The sequence below is a fragment of the Bos taurus genome, chromosome 8 (genome assembly GCF_002263795.3).
Source record: "Bos taurus isolate L1 Dominette 01449 registration number 42190680 breed Hereford chromosome 8, ARS-UCD2.0, whole genome shotgun sequence".
NCBI lineage: Eukaryota > Metazoa > Chordata > Mammalia > Artiodactyla > Bovidae > Bos > Bos taurus.
In genome coordinates this window covers 28,629,705-28,643,306 of record NC_037335.1, presented here as the reverse complement: position 1 = coordinate 28,643,306, position 13,602 = coordinate 28,629,705, and the positions used below count along the sequence as shown (strand labels likewise).

General features: G+C 38.5%; 1 protein-coding gene across 8 annotated transcripts in view; it reads left to right on the top strand.

Moving 5' to 3' along the window:
* The window catches only part of CCDC171 (coiled-coil domain containing 171), a 341,254-nt gene that overhangs the window by 128,864 nt on the left and 198,788 nt on the right, over positions 1 to 13,602 (top strand). The window lies entirely within an intron of this gene.

Sequence of the window (13,602 nt, the reverse complement as noted above, 5' to 3'; positions counted from 1 at the left end):
ATTACATTATATGCTTATAGTACCATATTATTGTCTATGTTCAGTGAACATACATGACATCTAATCAGATGGTAAAGAATCTGCCTGCAATGTGGAGATCTAGGTTTGATCACTGAGTTGGGAAGACCTGGAGAAATAACTGGCTACTTGCCTGGAGAATTCCATGGACAGAGGAGCTTGGCAGGCTACAGTCCATGGAGTCACAAAGAGTCAGACGTGACTGAGTGCCTGAGCACAGCACACAGCATGATCCTATTACCTGTTTCTTAATCGTTTCTGGTTTATTTTCCGTAGGTCTCTTCCTTCACTTGTGTTTCCTGCCTAGAGAAATTCTTTTAGTATTTGTTGTAAAGCTGCTTTGGTGGTGCTGAATTCTCTTAATTTTTGCTTGTCTGGAAAGCTTTTGATTTCTCCATCAAATCTGAAGGAGAGTCTTGCTGGGTAGAGTATTCTTGGTTGTTGGTTCTTCCCTTTCATCACTTTAAATATATTATGCTTTTCCATTCTGGCTTCTAGAGTTTCTGTTGAGAAATCAGCTGATGGTCTGATGGGCATTCCCTTGTACATTGTTGTTGTTTTTGCACGTTTGATTTCTTTGGATCCCACATATGAGTGATGTTGTACAGTGCTTGCCTTTCTCTGTCTTGTCTGGCTTAATAGTACGTTCAAGGTTCATTCATGTTGTCACCAATGGCAGGATATATTCCTTTCTCATGGGTGAAAAATATTACATTCTGTATGTGAATCTTTTTTACCCCTTCATTTGTTGGTGGTCTTTTGGGTTGTTTCCATATTTTGGCTATTGTGAATAGTGCTGTAGTAAACACGGGAGTGCATGTATCTCACCGAATTACTGTTTTCATTTCCTTGGGTATATTCTGAGAAGCAGAATTCCTGGAGGTAGGTCTAGTTTTAATTTTCTGAGGCCCCTTCATATTGTTTTCCACAGTGGTTGACTAACTTACGTTCTTTCTGGCGGTGTGTAAGGGTTTCTTCTTCACCACGCCTCACTGTCCCCTGTTGTCTCTTGTCGTCCTGACGATAGCCATCTTAACAGGAATGAGGTGATATCTCACTGTGGTTTTTGCTTGTCTCTCCCTGGTGATTAGTGATGTTGAGCATCTTCTCATGTGTCTGTTGACCATTTTGATGTCCTATTTGGAAAAGTGTCTATTTGGTTCTTCTGCCCATTTAAAACTATTTTTTTGGTTATTAAGTTGTATTAATTCTTTATGTATTTTGAATACTAACCCCTCATCTGATACATGATTTGTAAAAATTTTCTTCCAGTCTGTTGGCAATCACCTCATTTTGTTGATTGTTTATTTTGCAGGGCAGGAGCTTTTGAATTTGATATAGTCCCATTTGTTGATTTTTATTTGTATTGCTTGTGCTTTTGATGTCATATCCAAAAAAAATCATTCCCAAGACACATATCTTTGGGCTTCATCTCTATGTTTTCTTTAGGAGTTTTATGGTATTAGGTCTTATGTTTAAGTCTTGGATCCATTTTGAGTTAATTTTTGTGAGTGGTATGAGTAAAGGGTCTAGTTTCATTATTCTGTAATGTTTCTCCAGTTTTTCCAGCACTATTTGCTGAATAGACTATCCTTTTCTCATTAGTTTTCTTGGTTCCCTTGTTGAATATTAGTTGACCATATAGGGTGGGATTTGATTCTGGACTGTCTATTTGGTTCCATTGGTCTAGAAGTCTGTTTTAGTGCCAATGCCATATTGTTTTTATCACTATGGCTTGCTGATGCTATGATCTTACATATAGGAAATCCCAAAGAGTCAATCAAAAGCTATTGTAATTAAGTAATTACATGTAATTGATGTAATTAATTGTAATTGATGATTTTAGTAAAGTGGCAGATAACAAAATCAACTTATAGAAATCTGTGACATTCTTTTACACTAATGAGGAAGCCTTGGAAAAATAAAACGATCCCATTCACAGTAGCATCAGAAACAATAAAATATTTAGGAATAAATTAACTGGAAAAGTAAAAGATCTGGACAATAAAATGACAAGACTTTGCAGAAAGAAATAGAAGATACAAACAAAGAGAGAGACATCCCTTGTTCATGGATCAGAAGAATTAATATTGTTAAAATGACCATACTACCCAAAATGATCTACAGGTTCAGTTCAATCCACATCAAAATACCAAAGGAATTCTTCATAGAAATAAGAGAAACAAGCCTAAAATGTGTGTGAAACCACAAAAGACCCCTAACAGTCAAAGCAATCCTGAGAGAAAAGAACAAAATTCTTGATTTCAAACTATCCTATCAGTGTTTTGAACTCACTTCCTTTTTAAATCTCTAGGAAGGCATAGCAATTCACTTTCTCAATCAGCATCACAAATGCTGATGTTTTAGGAGCAGCTCTCACTGAAGACTTTTTTCCTGAAGAATGTGTAACATATGGCTTTGATCCCTGAATATGCAAATTGAAAGTATCATTTTCATTATTCCTGAATGTACATTAATATTATATATTGGCATTTGTCTGTATTATTTATGTACAATATTTGAATTTTCATAAAATATAATTGGATACACAGCAGCATTTAATTTGGGTTTATATTTAGTAAACTAATATTATATTGCATATTACAGTATCTATAAATTTCATTTTGGGATATTTTCCTATGATTAATTCTATATCTCTGCTTTTTTCCCCAAGCTGCAATGCAGATATAGATATTTTCATTTTATTTTATTTAAACTTCAAAAATTATGTTGATAAGGACATGAGAGGGAAAAATCCACAGTTTTGCATAGGATTATGGGTTGTAGAGAATGTTATATGTCAGGAGAACATAGCCATTAATAGATACCATCTGCTGGAAAATAAATGACTTATCCATAGAGTCTCTGTTTAGTGTTTGGTTATTGTAAAGAAGTGGTTAGTAAAAGACAGGTAGTTAAATAAAAAACAATTTTTGGATATGAATAGCTTTTATTAAAAAAATGCAGAATAATTTGCAAGACTTTCGGATGTTTAAGCTTTAAAGCAGGTAGTGGGAATGCTGTTAGGTAATGAAATTAGAGTAGGAAGCTTGTTTTTTAACATGTTTTTGCGTATGTGCTAAGTTGCTTCCACCTGCAATGTGGGGGACCTGGGTTCGATCCCTGGGTTGGGAAGATCCCCTGGAGAAGGGAATGGCTGCCCACTCCAGTATTCTTGCCTGGAGAATTCCATGGACAGAGGAGCCTGGTGGGCTAGAGTCCATAGGGTTGCAAAGAGTCAGACAAGACTGAGTGACTTCCACTTTCTTAAGTTGTTTCAGTCGTGTCCGACTCTGCAACCCTATGGACTGTAGCCTGCTAGGCTCCTCTGTCCGTGGAATTCTCCAGGCCAGAATACTAGAGTTGGTTGCTGTGCCTGTCCCGACCCAGGGATTGAACCTGTGTCTCTTATGTCTCTTGCGTTGGCAGGAGGGTTCTTAGTGCCACTTGGGAAGCCCTCGCATGGTTTTAGTATTAGTTAAAATGTGCTAGCTACATCGTTGGGTAATTTGTGAATTTAAATAACTTTGGGGCCATCATATAAATATATCTCAAACATCTTTGCCTACCAAAGCATCAGGACTGAGTGCCATGGTACCTTGCCTTACTGACTTTGCTTTTGTAATTTTAGTATTTATATTCTTGTTTCTTTTCTATCTGAAAAGATGAAATTACTGGAACAAGAACTTCCTCTCTAAAACTAAAGATTTTTCACTGTCAGTTAAGTATGGTTAACCCTTGATATGATATTTATTTTAAACACTTCTGGTTTATGTGACAGTTTAGTAAAGTCCCCTTCTCCAGAGGATCTTCCCAACCCAGGAATGGAACCCAGGTCTCCCGCATTGCAGGTGGATTCTTTACCAGCTGAGCCACAAGGGAAGCCCAAGAGTACTGGAGTGGGTAGCCTATCCCTTCTCCAGCGGATCTTCCCAACCCAGGAATCGAACCAGGGTTTCTTGCATTGCAGGCAGATTCTTTACCAACTGAGCTATCAGGGAAACACTTAGTAAAGTCAAGTGAGTTTAAATTGAAGAACAAAAATCAAAGAAATTCAGGTTCATCATAATATATTGCATTTTATTTCTCTTCCATCACATTATTAACAGTACATTTGGGTAGAAGTAAGTTACTCATAAAAGTGTTGTTAGATGTTAAATTTTTTTACTTTTAAATTGAATTTGAAAAATATTCAGAGATAAAAATGCAGCTTGTTTATATTGTTGATAATGATAGGGAGACATGATTCACAAGGAGTTAGACACAGTTCGGCACACATTATGTTATGATTGGGCACCTCTAATGAAATATAGGAAAGTTCTCTACTTTTCAAATAATTGTTTTAGAAGTTGTTTTTATTAATAATAATGCTATCAACTGAATTTTTATAATGCTTGATCCAGTTTTTAACTCTTTTTCATACCTTTGCTTGCCTCTTCTTACATGATTCTCATAATAAACATGTGAGATAAGTCACTTAAATATCATTTCTATTTTACAAATGTGAAAAGTAAGATTCAGAGAACTGCTCATTTGTGTAGTGAGGACGTTGTAGGGTTGGAATTAGAATGGAGATAACAGATACGACATGTTTCGCACCTTGTTTGGTATTTAGAAGCTACAAAGTAAACGTTATGTGCTGTTTGAATATATTACCATCATCCTTATCAGGGAGTCTTTTTTTCGCATCATGCTAAACACTTTCTTTTAGGAACATGCTATTTTTGTATATGAAGTAATATCTGAAAACAGGTCTGGTGACAACTCAGTTTCATATTTCCTGAACTCACTTTTCTGAGTGAATCTTGTTTATTTAGTAATTAAATATGATAATGTATGAAAAAGGTAGCCAGTGCCACACTGTTAATCAAAGATGATAGTTCTTGGTCTCGTTTTTCTCAGACTTCTTTTTTCTGAGAGACTGAAATTTTAGCATACTATATTGCAAAATTACTACCGTAGGTAAGAATAGCAAAATAACTTTACATAATTATTAATTAAATAAATGTTATATATAAGATTTATGGAACCCTCTGTTTCGTGCTGTGATCCTAACAAAGAAGTGTAATACTTATTTTCCTCAAAAAGTGTCAAAGTTAGTTGGAGAGGCACTATAGGAACATATGAAAAATTAAATAATAGAAGGTTTATCACGAGGTTGTACATAATTACTTGCCAAAAGAGTGCTATCAACTCAGAAGAGAAGGTGGTTAAAGTTTGAAGCCTTCGTAGAGGAGACTAGAGCCACCTGGGCTTTGTTTTCAGGATCTGAAAGCCCATAAGGAAGGGAGACATGAGACAGATCTGACTGATCATGCTAACTTTCTAGCAGTCTGAGGTAATATCTTTTAACAATCACTAAATCAAGCATCTTACCTGTATTGACAGTTTATTTTCAGTCAAATGATGAAGAGAACTCTTTTTCTTTTGAGGGCTTGACTTATCTCTTTGGATAGTTTTATAATTTGTATTGCCTTAGAAACTAGAGAATACACACAGGCATGTACCATTTTTGACACCTATTATTTTTGATGTGCTAAACTTCCAAATGAAATTAAAAGACGCTTGCTCCTTGGAAGAAAAGCTATGACCAACCTAGACAGCATATTAAAAAGCAGAGACATTACTTTGCCAACAAAGGTCTGTCTAGTCAAAGCTATGGTTTTTCCAGTAGTCATGTATGGATGTGAGAGTTGGACCATAAAGAAAGCTGAGCACCGAAGAATTGATGCTTTTGAACTGTGGTGTTGGCGAATACTCTTGAGAGTCTCTTGGACTGCAGGGAGATCCAACCAATCCATCCTAAAGGAAATCAATCCTGAATATTCATTGGAAGGACTGATGCTGAAGCTGAAACTCTAATACTTTGGCAACCTGATGCAAAGAACTGACTTATTTGAAAAGACCCTGATGCTGAGAAAGATTGACAGCAGGAGGAGAAGGGGAGGACAGAGGATAAGATGGTTGGATGACATCACGACTCAATGGACATGAGCTTGAGTAAACTCTGGGAGTTGGTGATAGATAGGGAAGCCTGGTGTGTTACAGTCCATGGGGTTGCAGAGTCAGACAGGACTGAGTAACTGAATTGAACTGAACTGAAACTTCCAAAATGAAGATAGTGTTTTTAAGGTAAGTAAATAACTATTATGGGATTTCAGTATATATATGGAAGACCAGATAATGAAATTGCTAGGTTGTGTGGTAACTTTTTACTTAACTTTTTGAAGAACTGCCAAACTTTTTCAAAAGTCTGTGCACACCATCTCAACATTTCCACTGACAGTGTATTGAAGACTCCAGTTTCTCCACAAAATGTGCTTTATTTTTTAACAGAGAAACATTTACATTGTAGGAAAAACAGGCAGATTTATGTTTATTATTTTAAAATACTACCATTGTATAAAAAATATAGGTAACATAAAAATAAAACCTTTTAAATGAAGTCCTTTGATGTCTATTTGTCACTCACTGTCCAGTTTGCAATTTGTCTTTTTGCCAACATAAAGAATGAGAACTCAGCAAGTAAAAGTGATAAAAAAAAGTTTTATTCCACAGGGAAGTGTCTGATTTCTGGCCCAAGGTCTCAAAGTTCATGGGTTGCTGAAAGCAATAGATGTCCCTTAAAGCTTCTGTATTTCAGGAAGTAAGTGCGTGATTCATTAAGGGAAGAAGCTGTCCTGTTCCTTTCATTTTCAGTGCACTTTGAATTTATCAGAGTCATGGAAAACTAGTGAAATTAGATAGAATTTTTGGCATGTCAAAAAAATCTGTGTAGAAGATATAAAGTTTATAAAAATTTCAGGTTGTTAAACTTTTAAAAGATATTTTGAGGGGGAATTTGTGAATATTATTTTTTTTGAAATTAACACACCAAGGAGCAGATTATCTCAGTACTAGGAATGCTTTTGTTCAATTTGAAGGTGATGTTCCTTATGTTTGTTTGAAAAATATTAGCCTTTAATCTTCTTTGGTAAAGAACACCAGTTTTCTTTTTTAAGGCATATTTGCTCTTATAGTAATTTCCAGCCTTATCCTCAAACAAGCTTTGTTATTTAAGAAGAATTCATGGTAAATAATGCAATACCCCTGAAGGTCTCCCTGGAATATCAGAATTAATTTAAAATAAAATTTTGACATGTTGATAAGGTCCAAATTATATTTAGAAATTATATCTTTTTTGATTATTTTTTTCTTTGCTTTATATTTGTAAAGTTTTTATTAACTGGCTATTTACTCAGTGCTTATTATGGGTAAAGTGCTGTTCTAAGCACCAGGGAACATTTTATAAAGGATTATTTAATATGTTTAATACTTATTAAATACTTGAAGGGTATAAAGCATTATGACAGGCACCGGCGTAAATAATCCCTGGCCTTTAGGAACTAAAACTCTGTTGTATTTGAGGGAGAGCAGATAAACACACATGAAACAAGTAAGTAGCAGTGTAGGAATTAAGTGCCTAGTAGTTTAATTATGTTCAGAGAAGGTCAAGGTCAACATGAATAGGACTGATAGTAATAGGTGTCATGGAATAGATAGACCCTGAAATGGGTTCAGGATATGGTTAGAACTTGAGTAGCATTAGGGACGGAGAAGGCAATGGCACCCCACTCCAGTACTCTTGCCTGGAAAATCCCATGGATGGAGGAGCCTGGTAGGCTGCAGTCCATGGGGTCGCACAGAGTCGGACATGACCGAAGCGACTTCGCAGCAGCAGCAGCATTAGGGAAGTCAGCACCTGGTGGTGCTAGAGACCATGGATGAATTATGAAAAGGTATAGTAAGGTTCATGTCTGGATAGCAGAAGAGCAGCCCATATCCTTTTTCATTCCAGTTGAGGATCCTGGGAAATGGTGATGTCTTTGCAGAAGGCATGTGGAAGTGTTGTGACTTGAAGGGGAAACCTTGGTTCAGTAAAGATAGAGTTCCAGCAGTAGGATTGGATTGACCCAGTTTGACATGAAACTAGCTTTGAAGTTTGGGGGTGAATAGTTAGTGCTGATGATCATTAGAATTAAGGTGGTAGCAATGGAGATGAATGAGGATGTGTTTTGTAGATAAGCCCCATTGTGCTTACGGATGGTTTTGATTTGGGAATGGAGAGGATAAGGTGAAAGAAGGAGGAATTAAGACTGATTACAAAGTTTTTGACTTGAAAAATTGGGCAGATGTCGGTTCAATTTACTGATATAAAGAAGACTATTATAAACATCTTTTAGGGCTTCCCAGGGCTTCCTGGAGTGTGAAGTCAAGTGGGCCTTAGGAAGTATTACTATAAACAAAGCTAGTGGAGGTGATGGAATTTCAGCTGAGCTATTTCAGATCCTAAAAGATGATGCTGTTAAAATGGTGTACTCAGTATGCCAGCAAATTCGGAAAACTCAGCAGTGGCCACACGACTGCAAAAGGTCCATTTTAATTCCAGTCCCAAAGAAGGGCAATGCCAAAGAATGCTCAAACTACTGCACAACTGCATTCATTTCACATGCTAGCAAGGTCACGCTCAAAATCCTTCAAGCTATTTTTCAGCAGTACATGAGCCGAGAACTTCTACATATACAAACTGTATTTAGAAAAGGCAGAGGAACCAGAGATCAAATTGCCAACATCTGCTGGATCATGGAAAAAGCAAGGGAATTCCAGAAAAACATATACTTCTGCTTCACTGACTACGCTGCAGCCTTTGACTGTGTGGATCACAACAAACCAGAAAATTCTTAAAGAGATGGGAATACCAGACCACCTTTCCTGTCTCCCAAGAAACCTCTATGCAGGTCAAGAAGCAACAGTTAGAACCAGACATGGAACAACAGACTGGTTCAAAATTGATAAAGGAGTACATCAAGGTTGTATATTGTCTCCCTGCTTATTTAACTTCTATTCGGAGTACATCGTGCAAAATGCCAGGCTGGATGAATCACAAGCTAGAACCAAGATTGCTGGGACAAGTATCAATAACCTCAGATATGCAGATGACACCACACTAATGACAGAAAGTGAAGAGGAACTAAAGAGCCTCTTGATGAAGGTGAAAGAAGAGAGTGAAAAAGCTGGCTTTAAAACTCAACATCCAAAAAACTAAGAAAATGGCATCTGGTTCCATCACTTCATGACAAATAGACGGGAAAAAATATGAAAACAGTGACAGACTTTCTGTTCTTGGGCTCCAAAATCACTGTGGACAGTGACTGCAACCTTGAAATTAAGACACTTGCTTCATGAGAGAAAAGCTATGACAAACCTAGACAGTGTATTAAAAAGCAGAGACATCACTTTGTGACAAAGGTGCATATAGTCAAAGCTATGGTTTTTTAGTAGTCGTGTGTAGATATGAGCATGCGTGCATGCTAAGTTGCTTCAGTAGTGTCCAACTCTTTGTGCTTCTATGGATGGTAGACCGCCAGGCTCCTCTGTCCATAGGATTTTCCAGGCAAGAATAGTGGAGTGGATTGCCATTTCCTACTCCAGGGTATTTTTCCAACCCAGGGATTGAACCTGATTTTCTTACATTTCCTGCATTGGCAGGTGGGTTCTTTACCACTATCGCCACCTGGGAGTTGGACCGTAAAGAAGGCTGAGCTCCGAAGAGTTGATGCTTTCAAACTGTGGTGCTTGAGAAGACTCTGGAGAGTCCCTTGGACTGCAAGGAGATCCAACCAGTCCATCCTAAAGGAAATCAGTCCTTAATATTCATTGGAAGGACTGATGCTGAAGCTGAAACTCCAGTACTTTGGCCAGCTGATGTGAAGAGCTGACTCATTGGAGAAGACCCTGATGCTGGGAAAGACTGAGGGCAGGGAGAAGGGGGCAACAGAGGATGAGATGGTTGGATGGCATCATCGACTCAGTGGACATCAGTTTGAGCAAACTCTGGGATATAGTGAGGGACAGGGACCTCTGGTGTGCTGCAGTCTGTGGGCTGGCAAAGAGTCGGATATGACCGAGTGACTGAACAAAATAACAGAGTGCTCCCCAGATGGTGCAGTTGTATAGAATTTGCCTGCAGTGCAGTAGACGTAGGAGGCTTGTGTTTGATCCTTGGGTCGGGAAGGTCCCTTGGAGGAGAAAATGGCAACCCATTGCAGAATTCAGAGGAGCCTGGCAGACTGTAGTCTATAGGGCTTCAAAGAGTCGGACAGGACTTAACGACTGAGTATTCGCACACACGCATGGGGCTTCCCAGGTAGCTTAGTGGTGAAGCATATACCTGGCAATGCAGGAGATGCCAGTTTGACTCCTGGGTCAGGAAGATCCCCTGGAGGAGGAAATGGCAACCCACTCCAGTATTCTTGTCTGGGAAATCTCATGGACAGAGAAGCCTGGTGGGCTACAATCCATGGTGTCAGAGTTGGACATCACTTTGCAATTGAACATTATAAACAGATTTAATAGGAAAAACAGTGGTACTTGAGATGGTTATGAGGTATCTAAGGGAAGATGCCTATTGCAGGGGTCCCCAAATCCCAGGCCATGGACTAACTGCGCAGCAGGAGGTGAGGAGCAGGTTGGTAAGTGAGCAAAGCTTCATCTGCTGCTTCTCATCACTCCCCATTGCTCGTATCGCCGACAGAACCATCTCTGCCCCTGCCCCTGCTGTCCATGGAAAAATTGTCTTCCACGAAACCAGTGCCTGATGCCAAAATGGTTGGGGACCACTGGCCTAATGGGCAGTCAGATCTGTAATTGTGGATTTCAGTAGAGCTACCAGGAATGAGGGAATATAATTGTTAAAAAATAATCAAAACTTTTAGTATTTATTCATGCATTGGAGAAGGAAATGGCAACCTACTCCAGTGTTCTTGCCTGGAGAATCCCAGGGACGGCAGAACCTGGTGGGCTTCCATCTACGGGGTCACACAGAGTTGGACATGACTGAAGCGACTTAGCAGCAGCAGCATTAATATTAGTGTGGTTTTCTTAATCTAACATTTGTCAGTAAGAACTTTAAAAATTTAAGTAGTTCATTATTTTAAAATCCTTAATTCAAATATCTCACTTTGCTAATTCTAGTTATTTAGTTCAATATTGTCCCAGTTGACTGTTTTGATAACCATTAATATTTGTTATCTTGATTATAATTACTCAAGCCAAGAATGACTTAGGATAACATATGACAATTAAACAGTCTTTAGAGATTGCTTTTTTACTTAGATGTAGACTTTACATGTATTCTTTTAAAAAATTGAGGTAGCTTATTTATAACATTATTTAAGTTTCACGTGTACATTTTAATGCAACTTTGAATACACTATAGCATGCCCACCTCCACAAGTCTGGTTTCCATGCAGCACCATACAATTGACCCCTTTTTAACCATTTTGTCCTCCCCAGACTCTTTTTCTCTGGTAATCACTACTCTGTACTCTGTATCTGTGTTTGCTTTGGCTTGGTTTTTTTCATTTTTTTTTGTTCTTGTTTGTATTTTGTATTCCACATGAGTGAAATCATGTGGTATTTGTCTTTCTCTGTCAGACTTATTTCATTTAGCATAATACCTTCAAGGTCCATCCCTGTTGTTGAAAATGGCTAGTTTTCATCATTTTTTATGGTTTAATAGTATTGCATTGTAGGTATAGACCACATCTTCTTTATCTGTTCATCTGTTAATGGGCACTTAGGTTGTTTGCATATATTGACTCTTGTATATAGTGCTGTGATAAACATAGGGATGAACATATGTATGGTCCGGCCACTCAAGATGGCTGTTATCTTGCTCTCGGTACATCCCCTGTTTGACCAGTCCCTGCTTCACTCACATGAATATCCAGTTCTCTTAATTATCAGGCTTAATTAGCTCCTGGAAACTGATGAGCCCACCTGATGTCAATTCCCTCTATAAATGGTAGCCGCCTCCTCCTCTGAGTAGCAAAGACTGTTCCCACATCCTGCCCAGCATCTGCCACACATGGTGGGGTGTCACACCAGGACCCTTTGTGTACGATCCCTCTATCCAATAAATCAAGAGTCCCTAACTTCCAAGCTGCAGACTGGTACCTGCTGGTCAGATCAGCAGCAGCATTTAGATTAGAAATAAAGTGCAGAATAATTGTAATGTGCTTGAATCATCCAAAAACCATCTTCCCCAACTCTCAGTCCATGGAAAAATTGTCTTCCATGAAACTGGTCTGTGATGCCAAAAAGGTTGGGGACTGCTTCAGCAAACCACTGATGTCTCTGTCACCACTGATGTCTCCAGGCTCTTCAGTGTCGAGGCTGGACAACTTTAAGACTTGCAGGGTGCAATGCAACAAGATATCTTTTCAAGTTAGTTTTTCCATATTTTGATTTATATGGAAAAGTGGACTAGCTGGATCATATGGTAGTTATATACTTATTTTTTGAGTAATTTCTATACTGTTTTCCATAGTGACTGCACCAGTTTACATTCTTACCAATAGCACGTGAATTCCCGTTTCCTCCACATCTTCACCAATACTTATTTGTTGTCTTTTTGATAATAGCCATTCTAATGGGCATGAGATTGAGACCAAGGGTAGTCATCAGTTAGCTCCATTAAACTGTAAATTGCTTAATAAATAATTAACTGTAACCTGCCTTCATTGATCAAACTTCCTTTAAATTGTCCTCTAAGCATTATGTAGCCTAAAAGATGTTTGCCTGAGTTGGTTTTTCAGGAACTTGGAGTCAGCTGTGTCCAGTTAGAGTCTGAGCTGGTTAGGACTGGCGGGATCACCATCCCTCCAAATGGGCATGCTTGAATGTACACTCAGTGACCTCTTGACGTCAGAAGACCAAAAACTCCACCCTCAGAACGTGAGTCCCACGGAGAAGCACGTAGCTTAGTTGCGCCTGTGCAGACTGATGATACCTCACCTTTTTCTTATCTCCAATTACCTCATGCTCCCCACACCTCAGCTTTACCCAGGACCGTCTCCAGCCCGTGGCCTTTGGGGAGGTGGATGTTAGATTTGTTCTCCCATCTCTTCGCTTGGCTGCCTCGTGAATAAACCCTTTCTCTGCTGCAAACCTCTGTCTCGCCATTTGGCTCGCTGCATCTCGGGCAGTCGGACCTGGTTAGGTAACGAGATGATATTTCATTGCGGCTTTAATGTGCGTTTCTCTGATAATTAGCAATGTTGAACATCTTTTCATGTTCCTCTTGGCCCTTTTCATGTGTACTCGGGAAAAAACGTGTATTCAGATGTCTCCCCTTTTTTTTTTAATCGAGTTGTTTGTTGTTGTTGAGTTGTATGAGTTCTTTTATGTTTTAGATATCGGCTGCTTCTACCAGGTACCCTAAAATGAAAATGGGCTGTGTAAGTCTAGCCTCTTAATTCTGTTTTCCAAAAATTCCATTGTGTTCCTGTTTTCTCTATATAGAGAGGAGTATTTTTGTCATATATTCTAGATTTCTATCAGTGTCTAGGTGTGTTTTAATTTCTCATCCTTATCCCAGGACTGTCTGTTTCCGGCTGCCTCTCTACCCTTTTATGCATTTCTGACAATTTAGCGTAGCTCCACCATCATGTTATACCACAATCATTGATTTATTTGCCTGTTTTCCTAGCACATGGAATTTAGTGAGTAATCGATAAATGTTTATTGAATGATAAATGAATC